Genomic DNA, 13,516 nt, shown 5'->3' with positions numbered 1-13,516 from the left:
CACCAGGCAACCCGGTAGGGCTGAGGCTGTTCAGAAGAACTTAGGGGCATATTAGCAAGAACATTGTTAAAATTATCGCAGTTTTAGTGGCAGGAAACTGCCGCTAATACGGCGATAATGGGCTTGCTAATATGCATTATAGAATTCCAATAGAAGCCCAGGTTAGATGTGCAGGACATCTAACCTGGGCTTCTATTGGAATTCTATGACGCATATTAGCTAGCTTATTATTGCCGTTTTAGCGGCAGTTTCCTGCAGCTAAAACAGCAATAATTTTAACGAGGTCCTTTCTAATATGCCCCTTAATCACGTGTGTTTTACCTCTGCTTTGCCACATCGTCCAAGGTTGTTCTTTTGCACACGTACAAGTGTTTACAAAGTCTTGTGGAAGGACACTTATCAGAAAAGAGAAACTTGCTCAAGCTGCTTTAAAGTTACAGAGGCAACATCAACAGGTAAACGGGGTATTATTTTCTGGGTTTGAAATTTGTGAAAATCTAAATAGGGATGAAAATACACCAAAAGCACAAAATCTTTACACTTGACTATCGGCAGACCACCAGTTGATTCTCTGTTTACTTGAAGTTCAAAAGTGTGACTCAATTCACCTCAGTGGACATTCAACACGTTTTATTATAACTTGTGTTTGTTAGTATGCAATAAAGCCTGCACTGTGACTTTAAAACTTTCTTGATGCGTTCTACCACTGCCAGGATGTGTAAGGTTTGATTGCATGTACATGAGTTTGAGCTATTTGCATTGAAAATGACAATGCCTTTTATTTATGTGTTGGTTTTTAAAACATAAACAAAAGGCTTTGTCATTTACAATGCCAATAGCTTAAGCTCTCATAAATGCGGGACCTATTGCATTTCAAATGCTTGTTAATAATAATAATAATAATAAGTGTAATTGAAATAAACTGTTTTCTTTTGTAGTGAAGTGTGTTTTCTTCTTTTCTATTGACTCAGTAGATACACTCCACTACAAAAGAAAACCAAATTTATTTCAATTACACTTATTATTAACAGTTATTTGTGTGGAGTTTGACTGTGCCCTCGGCTTGCACACATGTATTTATAACACCCCCAGCTCTTGTCGATAGCGCCGAGCGTGCAAGAGGGGAAAGTGCCTCTGTATTTAAACGCAGGGCACCTTTCTTCGGTGCCTAAAAAGAACGGTCTATGCCCTGGGCACAAGCACTTCACATGTCCTTACTAATCCATGAGGCGCAGAGATGATAATATCATGTGAAAGTGACAAGCCACCCCCGTGCCTCTTGAGCTGTTCTCATACACCTGACTCAAATATATACTTTCACTTAAAAAAATCTTCCCTGAATCTTGAACAAAGCAGCCTAAAAGTCATGCTTTTGCGTCCAACGTTGCACATTTTTTTAAATGCACATTAAAATGCAGCCTTTATTTAGTATTCTGGAGTCTGTGTGTGTGGTCTATATAGGGTGTAAATCTCTGCAGTGTGCATGTGTGCATGCGCTCGCGCAGTCGGATGTGAAGCAGCCTACACACAGTAGAGAGGCGCGTCAGGGTACAGTAAAGCACTGGCACTCGTGAGCTCAGATGATGGCAGGAGGCGGGTTGAGAATCGGTGCCCTCATACATGAGGAGTGTCAGAATGAAGTACAAGGATGCATGTGCACTTGCAAGTACAATTTCTTAAGCGAGCGGTGCATGAGCGGTGACCTCAACTATACGACTAGGTTTGAAATAGCACTGATAGCATGGGGTACTTGCAGCAGATTATGCATTCACCATATGCAGCGATGAGTAGTCCTCACATGAATTGCTTGTCAGAAACGTGAAGCCCGAGGGCCTTGAGCCGGGCAAAATACTTTGAATTTAAATAACACAGCCATAGAGAGCTCAATCTCGTATCAAAGTGCAAGTTGACTTAAACCCAAATAAATAAAAAACACCTGGCACTTGACATTCCAGTAAAGGCAAAAGCTTGTAGAGTAAACACCACTCCTTGTTATAATTTAGTCTTACAGTGATGTGTTTAGTTGACAAAACAACATTTTGTTATATTTTGCTTTTCAGAATGATGTAATGTATTTTCGACTCTTCGGAATCAGGTGGAGGGATACGCTTGAGGCGGCAAATCGCGGCCTTTTTATAAGGTTTCTACCAGACAACTCATGGGAGGTAAGGAAACTGAAGCTATTTTTTTTACATTGTAGTGAAGGGCTATGTAAGTTGTCTACATTTTGGGTGGAGTCTACATGCAGATCAGTATGAATTTGAGACATATAGCTGTGTAATCAATATTAAAGATTGCTTTGAATGTTGAGCGCTCATTTGAAGACAATGAATTTGCTCATGGATAATAACGGCTGGTGTAAGCCTTCTGTTCCTAATGTTTGACTTTGTTTCCCTCTTTTTAATTTGAAACATTAAACCGTCATTGGATGGAATGTAATACTAGCCTTTTACCACCCACCTGCTTCTGGTGATACCGGTTGTTGAAGGACCTCTCCCTTGCCTTGTAATAGGCCCTCACCTGTGGCTTAGGATATATATCTTCTTGAGTTCCTTATCAAACAGTGTCTTTTAGACAACAGTGGTCCTTTGGAGTGAAGAAGTTAGCGAACAATAAAATATAGACAGAATCATAGCTATATTTGTTTTGACATATCCAGCCTAGACAGAGGTCTGATATTTACTTATGAATCAATTGTGAAGGTATTATACAATAATACACAAGGTAGGGCACAAGCCTGTGCCCTACTAATCACACAGATACTTACATACAAGGGGAGAAAAACAGGTTTTTTTAGGCAAAAGCAATGGGTTAGTTGCATTTATAGTTTTGGTAATGTCAGAGTACAACAAAAATAAACCACAACACCTTTACATATTTAGTAAACACAATTTAGCTTGTATAAGGTGTTTCAAGGGAGTCGACGGCGTTGCGATCCGCTATCAGCAATATGCAGATCATCATCAGGACATAATATATATATGACTAAGGGTAGCCTCAATTCCCTATGGAAGGAAGGACATCAAGGACCAATTGGTCCGGGCTGCACTGCCACTGACAAGGAACAACAACCCGACACTGCACGACCTCTGGTCCTTAGCACCACTGAAGGGCCACTCTAAATGCGGTTACTGTGTGGTCTGTGAATTTACTATTGAATGTAAAGAATTTGTTTTCAATGACATCAGGAATGAACTTAAAATGTTTACTAACTGTAACACGTGCAATGTAGTATGTGTCATCTTTTGTCCTTTCAATAAAATATATGTAGGTCAAAAAACCCAGAAAATCTGCCTTCGCATCTCCCAACACAGATGCAGGATATGATGCAAAACAGCAAATGCTCCATTGGTTGAGCATTTCCTACTAAAGGGACACTGAAAATGACATCTGTTGGACTATAATCAATGCCGTAAAAGTACCCCCAGAGGTGATGACATCACAAGAATCTTAAACAAAGAGGAGCTTAAATGGATTCTAAAGACAGAAAGCCTAAATACAGGACTTAACCTCCTTGAGGATTGGACCTCCTTGATATAATGCGGAACTATACTCAACGTACATCTATATGTAATCTCAAACACCTTGACTTTCTGGAGTTCTATGAATCGTTCTGAATTTTTTGATTTTAATTCAAAATTTGATTCTGCAAGTCACCTTAATCTGTATTGTTGCCACCACCTTGGCTAACCTTGCCCCTCTCCAAGATGGCCACCGAAATATCACCCCATCACTTCCCGGCCTAGTCCCTCTTCACTTCCTTACAATCGTCAGCCAATCGATAGGGGCCATGCCCCCACACAAGAGGGTCATTCCCCATCAGTTGTCCCTCTCCCTTCACTTCTACAGCAATAGTGCAGAAGTATCAAACATCTCCGGTGAGTGCCGCCCCTCATGCCTACAACCGCCTCCTTTCTGACACCGTACTCCTCTCGCCCATCCCATTCCCCCCCCCCGCACAGGCCATTGAGCCGTGCACTGTCTATCCTTAACGCGGACCAACGCCGCGAATTTCCGCTGATTCCGGTAAGCGTCTAATACCCGTAGGACGTGTCCATTCCACTCTGGCAGGCCCCCCACTAAGCCTCCTTACTTCCTTCCAGGCTGCGCACTACCCATTCGGGTAATTCTCCGTCCCACCCCTCAACAAGACCAAAGCTTCCGCAACCCTGCGAGGTCACACTTGCCCACCTTCTGAAATATTGGAAGGTCAACGAGATTGACTCAACGCTTCATTACCAACCACATCACTACGGTAAAATAGCATGACTTGACTTCTGCTCCCCCTCACGATCCACTCCCGAGAACACACACTTCATCTACAGGTCACCATGTGCTGCTAATTATATATTGTATAAATTATTTTCTCTTGTTTATAATCACAGAATGATGTTTTGTTGTTACATATGTAATTTCTTAAGTCTATAATGACGTAAGGATGCGCCTTGCCAACCTGGACGTTACATGCTTAAATTCTTTGTGCCATTACATCCAGTTATTAGCTTGTGAATATGCAGGCAGTAAAAGCCTCCTCTTTTCACTATGTATACTGTCTTGATGCCTAAAAGCTGTGGTTGTAGAACAAATATGCTCTGCTTAATCCCCCGTATTTGTCACCCCCTTGTCACAGGCTTTAGTATTAATTCCTCGAGCCCTTCCCTTGGTTCATTCACTATAACCCAATATGCAGACTTTCTCTGTTTCAAGGGACTTAATTCTCCACTGGAAATAATTAGACAATGGATGACTGGCAAAATGCTTCCTTACCTCTGTGGTTTTATAGCCGGTGACACGATTACCTTGATTGCGGGTTGTGTGCCTTCGAATCCTTAGATATGGGCTCCATCCCCATGTAAGCCATCCTGAGCTCTTTTGACAATCCATGACCTTCCTTCCACGTATGGTTATGCATGTAGCGGATTCTCACTTGGAGCCAGAAGGAGGTAGCCAAATACCGGTCGGTAACGGCTGAAAATACCGAATTTCAGCCGTTACCGACCGGTATTTGGATATTGAGATGTAGGGACACAAAAATACCGAGTCGGTAATTTCACCGATTCGGTATTTACCGAATCATCATTTACCGATTCGGTATTTACCGAATCGGTAAATGAGATGTAGGAATCGCTGTAAACAGTGCTTCTGGGCTTTAAGGATTTGTTATTTACCACCAACTAATAGTTGGTGGTAAATAACGAATTCCTATGTAAATGCAAATATGTGCATTTACACCTGTGCCATGTGACAGACATACATGCCCTTAGGGCATGTATGTGTGCCACATGTGCACACAAGCACTAATCAGGGGTGCAGCAGGGTGTCAAAGGGCCACCCTGCCACCCTTGACTTTTTCCCAATTTTACCGAATGGTATTTATCGATTCTGTAATTGACATTCTTTCCTATGGGTCACCAGGACCATAGGAATGAATGGCAAATACCGAATCGGTAATTACTGATTCGGTATGTTTTACAGAATTTTTATCTACATAGCAATTACCGATTCGAAAATACCGAATCGGTAAAATTTGGTATTTTCGAAATCGGTAATTGTAAATTACCTACATCTAGCCCTTGGTTCTTTATGTAGGCCTTCCTAATTCCCATTTGTATTGTATTTTCCTCCCTTCCTTCCATAGGCAATTGAGGCTACCCTTAGGCATATATATTATGTCCTGATGATGATCCGCATATTGCTGAAAGCGGATCGAAACCCCTTCGACACCCTTGAAACACCTTATACAAGCTAAATTATGTTTACTAAATGTGTAAAGGTGTTGTGGTTTATTTTTGTTGTACTCTGACATTATCAAAACTATAAGTGCAACTAACCCATAGCTTTTGCCTAAAAAAGCCCCCTGTTTTTCTCCCCTTGTATGTATGTATCTGTGTGCTTAGTAGGGCACAGGCTTGTGCCCTACCTTGTGTATTATTGTATAATACTTTCGCAATTGATTCATAAGTAAATATCAGACCTCTGTCCGGCTGGATATGTCAAAACAAATATAGCTACGATTCTGTCTATATTTTATTGTTCCCTAACTTCTTCACTCCAAAAGACCACTGTTGTCTAAAAGTAACTGCTCCCAAGGTCCTTAGCTGACTTGATTGGGTTCCCTTGTTGTGTTCACACATTCGCAAACAGTGTGGCACACTGAGGGAGCAGGCTATAAGGCTATATTTTTATCAATGATGATGTGCGAAGGGTAACTGTTGGGAGATATATTGCGATAATGCCCAAGATATGCATTTAAACAGAAATATTATGTATTTGCACCAAACTTCAAATGTTCTACTTTGATTATTGACAGGTAACTTTAATATTTGTAAGAAACCATGAATACAGTAGAGCAACTACTTGCAAAGCTCTTCATTGGACTGAAGCGTGAAGAGAAACTAATTGTAAAACAATTAGGATCTCACCGGCCAGACCTAAACCTGCAACAAAGTTCCCTAGACAGTGGGAAGATGTACACACGTTAGTTCTCAAACACATGGTACACAAAAGGTGATTGGCTAACAGGGTGTACTTGAACAAATTCTTCTATTCTGCTTCCCCTGCTTGCTGTTTGTTGGTGAAATTCCTTGAACAAAACAAGCACTTACAATGCAATAGGTCTCGCAGCATTAAAGTTTGAGTTATTGGCATTGTGTATGACAATGCGTTGCATAAATGAAATGTTTTAGCAAACATTGAATTGGTGAGCAGTGAGTGTGTGTGCAAGAGTATGCTGTTTCTCACAGCTGTTATTCACACAGCTCTGATGATGCACCTCACACACAGGGCTGACGCAGTTATTATTCACACAGCTCTGATGATGCACCTCAGGCACGGGCTCACAGCGGTAATTATTCACACAGCTCTGATGATGAACCTCACGCACGGGGCTGACGCAGTTATTAGTCACACAGCTCTGATGATGCACCTCAGCCACGGGCTCACAGCTGTTATTATTCACACAGCTCGGATGATGCACCTCAGCCACGGGCTCACAGCTGTTATTCACACAGCTCCGATGATGCACCTCACGCACGGGGCTGACGCAGTTATTATTCACACAGCTCTGATGATGCACCTCACGCACGGGGCTGACGCAGTTATTTTTCACACAGCTCTGATGATGCACCTCAGCATGGGGCTGATGCAGTTATTATTCACACAGCTCTAATGATGCACCTCAGCACGGGGCTGCCGGCAGTTATTATTCACACAGCTCTGATGATGCACCTCAGCACGGGGCTGACGCAGTTATTATTCACACAGCTCTGATGATGCACCTCAGCACGGGGCTCGACGCAGTTATTATTCGCACAGCTCCGATGATGCACCTCAGCAAGGGGCTGACGCAGTTATTATTCGCACAGCTCTGATGATGCACCTCAGCACGGGGCTCACAGCTGTTATTATTCACACAGCTCTGACGATGCACCTCAGGCACGGGGCTGACAGTTATTATTCACACAGCTCATACGTCCCCGACTTCAGCTGCACCACACAGACTTGACGCTCAGATCAGATCAGATCCGGAAAGAGTACAGCCGGTCCAACCAGGGGAGAGCAGCAGATCCCGGGAAGGGAACACCCGATCCTACCAGCAGACCGGCTCTGACGTGGCGAGGATTCGTCAGCGGATCCAAACAGATCCTCTTAGCAGAGGAAGGGGGCACGCGAGCGGTGATATGCTCCCGGCAGAGACCAGAAGATCTAGGCTGCGATCGCCTCTGCTGTGTTGATCCCGTGAGATCGGTCGATATAGGCTGAGTCCTTTTTGGAGACCGTGGAAGGTGGGGGTAGCTTTTCGGGGAGAATTTCACGGCCCCAATAAGCAGCAGGTCTCGCCGGGTGCAAAGGGCTTGGATCTTGCGCAGGAGGGAGCGCTGCTCCCGGCAGGGCGATGCCAGCACAGCCCGGCTGCCTCTGGCCGGGGTCCCCTCGCTGCCCCTGCCGGCCGGGTCTACAGACTCCTGCACCCTTCACTGCTGCCGCCTGCCCCCACCCGCCCGGCTCCAGGATCACATCTGTAGTAGGGGAGATAGCGAGCAGCAGCCCCCTGCCTGGGAAAACAGAAAGTTGCATTGAAAAGAGCAGGCGGAGGGCTCTCCTTCCTCTCTGTGCCCGCAGAGTAATCAAGCGCCCATTGCACGGATGAGGAGGGCTGGCCCGCCTGCCGCACGCACTGTCACGCACACCCAGGCGGCAGACGGGCTATCATGACAATGCGCAAACCTCGCACATCCTTGCAGGATCCTTGTTGGGCCAACATTTCAATCAAGTGTAGTCAGGAAACCGAAACCTTCCGTGGGGCGGGACTTCCGTCTTCGGAAGCCCGCGCACGTGCCCACGGAGTGCCTGAGAACGGGGCTCCCATGCCCGAGGGAGAGTCCCGCGGAGGCTGCAGAAGTCCAGAATGGCGGTAAGTGGGGCTTAGTTGTAGGGGGGAGGGGGTGCGCTTGTGTGTATGTGTGCGGCGGCGGGGGTCTCTGTATGTGTGTGTGCGTGTGTGTAGGTGCGCTGGTGTGTCTCCGTGTGTGTGCGTGTGTGCGGCGGCGGGGGGTCTCTGTATGTGTGTGTACCTGTCTGTTTGTGTATACGCGTCCATATACCATATACATTGTGTGTGTGTGTGTGAACAGCCTGCCTGAATCAGAGCGAGTGTTCACGCGCGCGACCTGATCCGATTCCGGCAGGCTGCGTGCGCGTGCCAGTCTCTTGTCTCCAAGTCTTGTTAGTCCTTGAAAGCTGAAACGATCGCAATAGGCTCGCTTTGCGACAGCAGGCGCAAGACCTAAAAAGGAGTAACAGACTTGAAGCATTTGTCAGGGTAAGGTAAAGAAGCATGCACACGCAAAAATCCATATGGAAAACCTGACGAGACTGGGACTGTTGGCAGCCACACCGATTGCAGACCACACATGCAATGTAGAACGCAAAACAATAAAGAAACATAATTAAGCAGTTGATAGGAATAGACACATACTATAAAAAATAATTGATTGTATTTGTTTCTGTGGTGCTTTTGAACTGGCATTATGAGGGCATGATGAATCTCAATGTTCCTCAAATCCTGGTACATTCAGAGGCCTTGTGGATTTGATAGTAAGCACAGAGCTTGAAATGGAAACACATCGAGCAAGTGCTACAGTCTTCAAGGGCACCTCTAAAATAATACAAAATGAACTGCTTGAATGCATGCTAGAGAGTGTAAAAAGCCACATCATACAAGAGTTGAAAAACACCTACTTTGTTATTGAAAAAGGAAGGTGCGCCAAGAATAAAGTCTGTTTTCTCCAAGTATTTCCAAAACTTCTCTTTATTGTAGTCAATCGTAAAACTTGGACATCAGCCAACATGATTCGTTCCACTGAGGGAACTTCATCAGGTCTGAAAACATATGTATAAAACATCACATAAATCACAACATCCATATTTGCAAAACACAAAATTCAATAACTAATATATACACAAACAAATATACATTTATTACAATCACATACATTGACATGCTAGAACGACCCAATTAAAAATTCAAAAAGTTCAAATCTCCGTATACGGGGAAACATGTTTGCAATTTAAAAATAGTTTTCAAATTACAACTACACATGACAACGTGAATAAAACCATCCCTCCTTGCTTTGGCCATTAAATCGAGGCTCACCTGTTGCTCTTCTCGGTCCAAGGGGGCCGCAACGCTGTTCTCTGCTCTTGCCGCCGGAACCTGCAAAAACGGTCCGAAGGGACCACAACAACTGCCATACCCCTCGTGGCGCACGGCCACCCACGACATCTGTCAGCGCCAGAAGCGGGACGCGCACGGGCGTGCCAAATCGAAGGGCGGGCCCGTCGGCGCCCATCAGAGCCCGGAGAAGGCTGGGAAATTCCTTTAACATCGTGCCCCCTGAGTCAATGAGCCCTTAGTAATCTACTGTTTTGTTTTGCTCTAACAATTGGAAGTTAATATAACATGGAAAAACTAAAGGGAGTTGCGGGGTTTGGTTAGGGCAGAGTCATTACTGATGCATGAGATAGAATTAACTGAGCGATGCCTCTCCCTGGACCCATCTATTTTTCGGAGTCATCAATCAGCGGGTATCCAGTTAGATGGAATAGGGGACTGTGCACAAGATTGTCTGCCCACTACTTCTATAAATGCCTCACCTACACCCCCTCCTTCCCCTTCTGTACCAGATCCCAAAAAAATCACTTAGACCAGCAGCTTCACTGAGCAAAGTCACTAGGACCAGGGTCCTGAAGAATGTGGTAGCACGGAAAACTGAAGTTTTGCCGGTTAAAATAAATAGGGGTCATCTGTGAATAAAATTCAAACCTGGGAAGGGCTCTCAAACAACTGACTGTGTAAAGATGGTCCATAATGTAAATATGTTTCCGCCTAAAAGCAGCTCCGTTGGTAAACAGACTGACACGGTCTTAGTGCCTTCCGTTTTCAGAGACACGAACACCAAGGATGTCACTACTGAAATTGACGCTGCCTTTAACGAACCAACTCTAGGTGTAATGTTAACCATGTCCAAGAATTGCTCAAAATTTTTTTTGACAACTTTGGGATAAATTGAATCAAGTGGACATTGATATAAAAAACTGAGACTATAACATGGCGGGTAGTAAAACAAATGGGCCAGAAAGGGAAGACTTAGGGATGACGGTGGATAGATGTCAACCCGCAGTTTATGATGGAAAAGCAAAGGGAGGCAACGTGACTAACTCTACTAGCATAGGAGAAAAGTTTCAGGAGGCACCCAATGGCTAGAAATTTCCAGACACACAAACTAGCTGTACAACACAATCAGATGCAGGCAGGAGAGCAAGTGCCTCCTTCAAACCTAAGAAAAGATTTAAACAATGATTCTTTGAATCCCAATATAGAAGTACTGAGTTTGCCTCCAGCTTCATGCCCATATACATTAATATTGACTGGTGCACCCGCTCTTACGGTGGACCAGAGAGAAAATTGGGATGACCTACGGAGCAAAACTGTGGATTGGGTGAGAAAACATAAAAGGTTCGATCCCTCAGATGCCAAGGAGATATTAATGGTCCGTAGACTAGGGTGGGTAGGCCAATCCTCTAAGACTATAAAAGGTGATTGTATAGTGGTTAATTTCCGTAGGCCACAGATGGTTCGCTATCTGTGAGACAACCTATACCCTTAATACTAGTATTTGCGCACTTCCATTTGTTTTTTTTATAAACTGCAGTTAGGGCCTTTCTACAACAGGCCCACTCCAGTAACAATGTTCAATAGGTTTCACACATTGTTGGACCTGGATGCCCAAGACTGACAACTACCTATACCCCAATTAGATAGAGCACTGCAAGCTGAATTACAGGCCCCTAAACTCATGTCCTCTGTAAGCGACCACAAACTAAAGACGATTGCTGACAAAGCCGAAGCTGCAATTGTCTTTAGTGTTCCAACAAAGTTAAGACCAGATCCAAATAATAGCTACCAGAACCAGGTATGCAACTCTATAGATAGGGAGAGGGCCATAATACAAGAAAAGGATGATGACCTATTGTTCCTTTTGGTTGAGGAGAATGGGATTAGCGAGGAACTAGTCTACTCGCCCGAGAACCATGGGAGGGATACCAGAATAAAAAACCTTATCCATAACTCCGTTAACCTCTGCAAGGAAATGCTAAGAAAGAGAAATGAAGCAGAGGAAGTAGATAATGAACAAAATAAGGAAGAATGTCGAGCAGAGATAAAACGAACTTCCTGAAATATTGCAGAGCTTAAAAGGAATATGGGAGAGGTTGTATGGCAGGAATACATCGGGCAGAGCGACATATTTTTGTTACAAGAAACTTGGGCCTTGGAAACCCCCTATAAAGTATGCTTTAAAACCTTTAGCATAGATGCCATTCCCTCAGGAGGCCTTTCTATGTGGGTAAAAGTCATCTTAGGGATAGATATAAAACTGGTAGAAATCCCAATGCAGGATATTTTGGGAATAAAGTTTACCACACCTGATAAAACAAGCATTTACAATGCAATAGGTCTCGCAGCATTAAAGTATGAGTTATTGGCATTGTGTATGACAATGCATTGCATACAATTTTTACCAAACTTTGAATTCGTGAGCAGTGAGAGTCTGTGCAAGAGTCTGCTGTTGCTTACAGCGGTTATTATTCACACAGTTCTGATGATGCACCTCAGGCACGGGCTCACAGCAGTTATTATTCACACAACTCTGATGATGCACCTCAGGCACGGACTCACAGCTGTTATTCATACAGCTCTGATGATGTACCTCACGCACGGGCTCACAGCTGTTATTATTCACCCAGCTCTGATGATGCACCTCACGCACGGGGCTGACGCCTCCTGAAAGTGCCTGTATTTCTGAGCCTCCCTTGAAACTCACACAGCTCTAATGATGCACCTCACGCACGGGTCAGTAGAACTGACAGAAAAGAACAGAGAGAATCGAAGAAGAGGGAAAGCTGTGAGATGATGGAAGAAACTGGGAGCAGCGTGACAGATTTTAAGACGGTATATAATCTTCTAACGATAACACTGTGGAATATATTACGTTCTTTATTCAATCAACTTATCAATGTTTATTTATTTAAGCGTGCAACTTGATTTAAACACAGGCATTTTCTGTTTCACTACTCCTCATGCAAAATTTGCTGTAGATTAGTTTAGTTTTGAAATATCGTCTTCAAAAACATTTCCCCGACACTACACGCTACCAAGTTGTGTTGTTTAAGGCGAGTTTGGGGTGTTGGAAACAGCTCAAACAATATATTCACAAAGCTGCCTAGTAAATACATGCCAACCCGTGGATTCAAACCTCTATGTTGATTTAAAAAGACATCAATCACGCTCGTGATAAAGAGTTTACAGTTTACGATCCATACAATAACCCTACTGTAAAAAAAAAAAAAAAAAAACCTAAAAGGCTGCCCATCAACAGGTACAAGAGCCCGCAGCCGACCAGAGCCGCAGCCAGCAGCGCGATGTTAACGAAGATGCAGATGTCCAGCTTCCGGATCCGGCTGGCGGAGGAGGCCCCCACACTCTCGGGGATCTGGACGTGCATGGGGCTCTCGGCAGTCATTGTCTGGCAGAGACACAGGCACGCGCGTGACACCCAAGAGCACCTGGCGGAGTCACACGGAGATAAAACCCAGGCTGTTTGTTGACTATTAAACTTCGCCTTCTTTTCAGTCTCTCTGCGCTTCCGCCTTTTCCTCACCGTCTGGCTTTTATACTCCCTTGTTAGCTCATCACCCTCCGCCTCCTGCTGCTATCCAACAAGCTCTTGCAATCTCCACAGCCTCCTCTTCGCAGCTCTGAGCGCTGCAGAGGATTTTAAGCCTGCCCGTGCTGGGAAAGTTGTCACGAAAGCCGTTGTGGGATTTTCCAAAACTGTGGCAAGACCCGAAGAGAGACTCGGCGAATTGCAACTTTCCAACTTGTTACAATTCAAAACTAGTCACGGGTGGAAAGGAATTAAAACATGGTACAAACATAGACGCTGAGAGACAGAGG

At 44.4% G+C, this 13,516-nt stretch overlaps 1 long non-coding RNA gene across 1 annotated transcript in view; it reads left to right on the top strand.

Annotated features, from left to right (window-relative positions):
• Positions 1-2,064: 2,064 nt before the first annotated feature.
• LOC144769267 (uncharacterized) overlaps positions 2,065-13,516 on the top strand; it is a 386,313-nt gene continuing 374,861 nt past the window's right edge. Inside the window, exon 1 of the long non-coding RNA XR_013598687.1 lies at positions 2,065-2,165. This is a non-coding gene — a long non-coding RNA (uncharacterized LOC144769267). The remainder of the gene's footprint in view (positions 2,166-13,516) is intronic.

This window comes from Lissotriton helveticus, chromosome 7 (genome assembly GCF_964261635.1).
Source record: "Lissotriton helveticus chromosome 7, aLisHel1.1, whole genome shotgun sequence".
Lineage (NCBI taxonomy): Eukaryota > Metazoa > Chordata > Amphibia > Caudata > Salamandridae > Lissotriton > Lissotriton helveticus.
The sequence above is the reverse complement of the archived record's forward strand: the minus strand, read 5'-3'. Positions and strand labels throughout refer to the sequence as shown.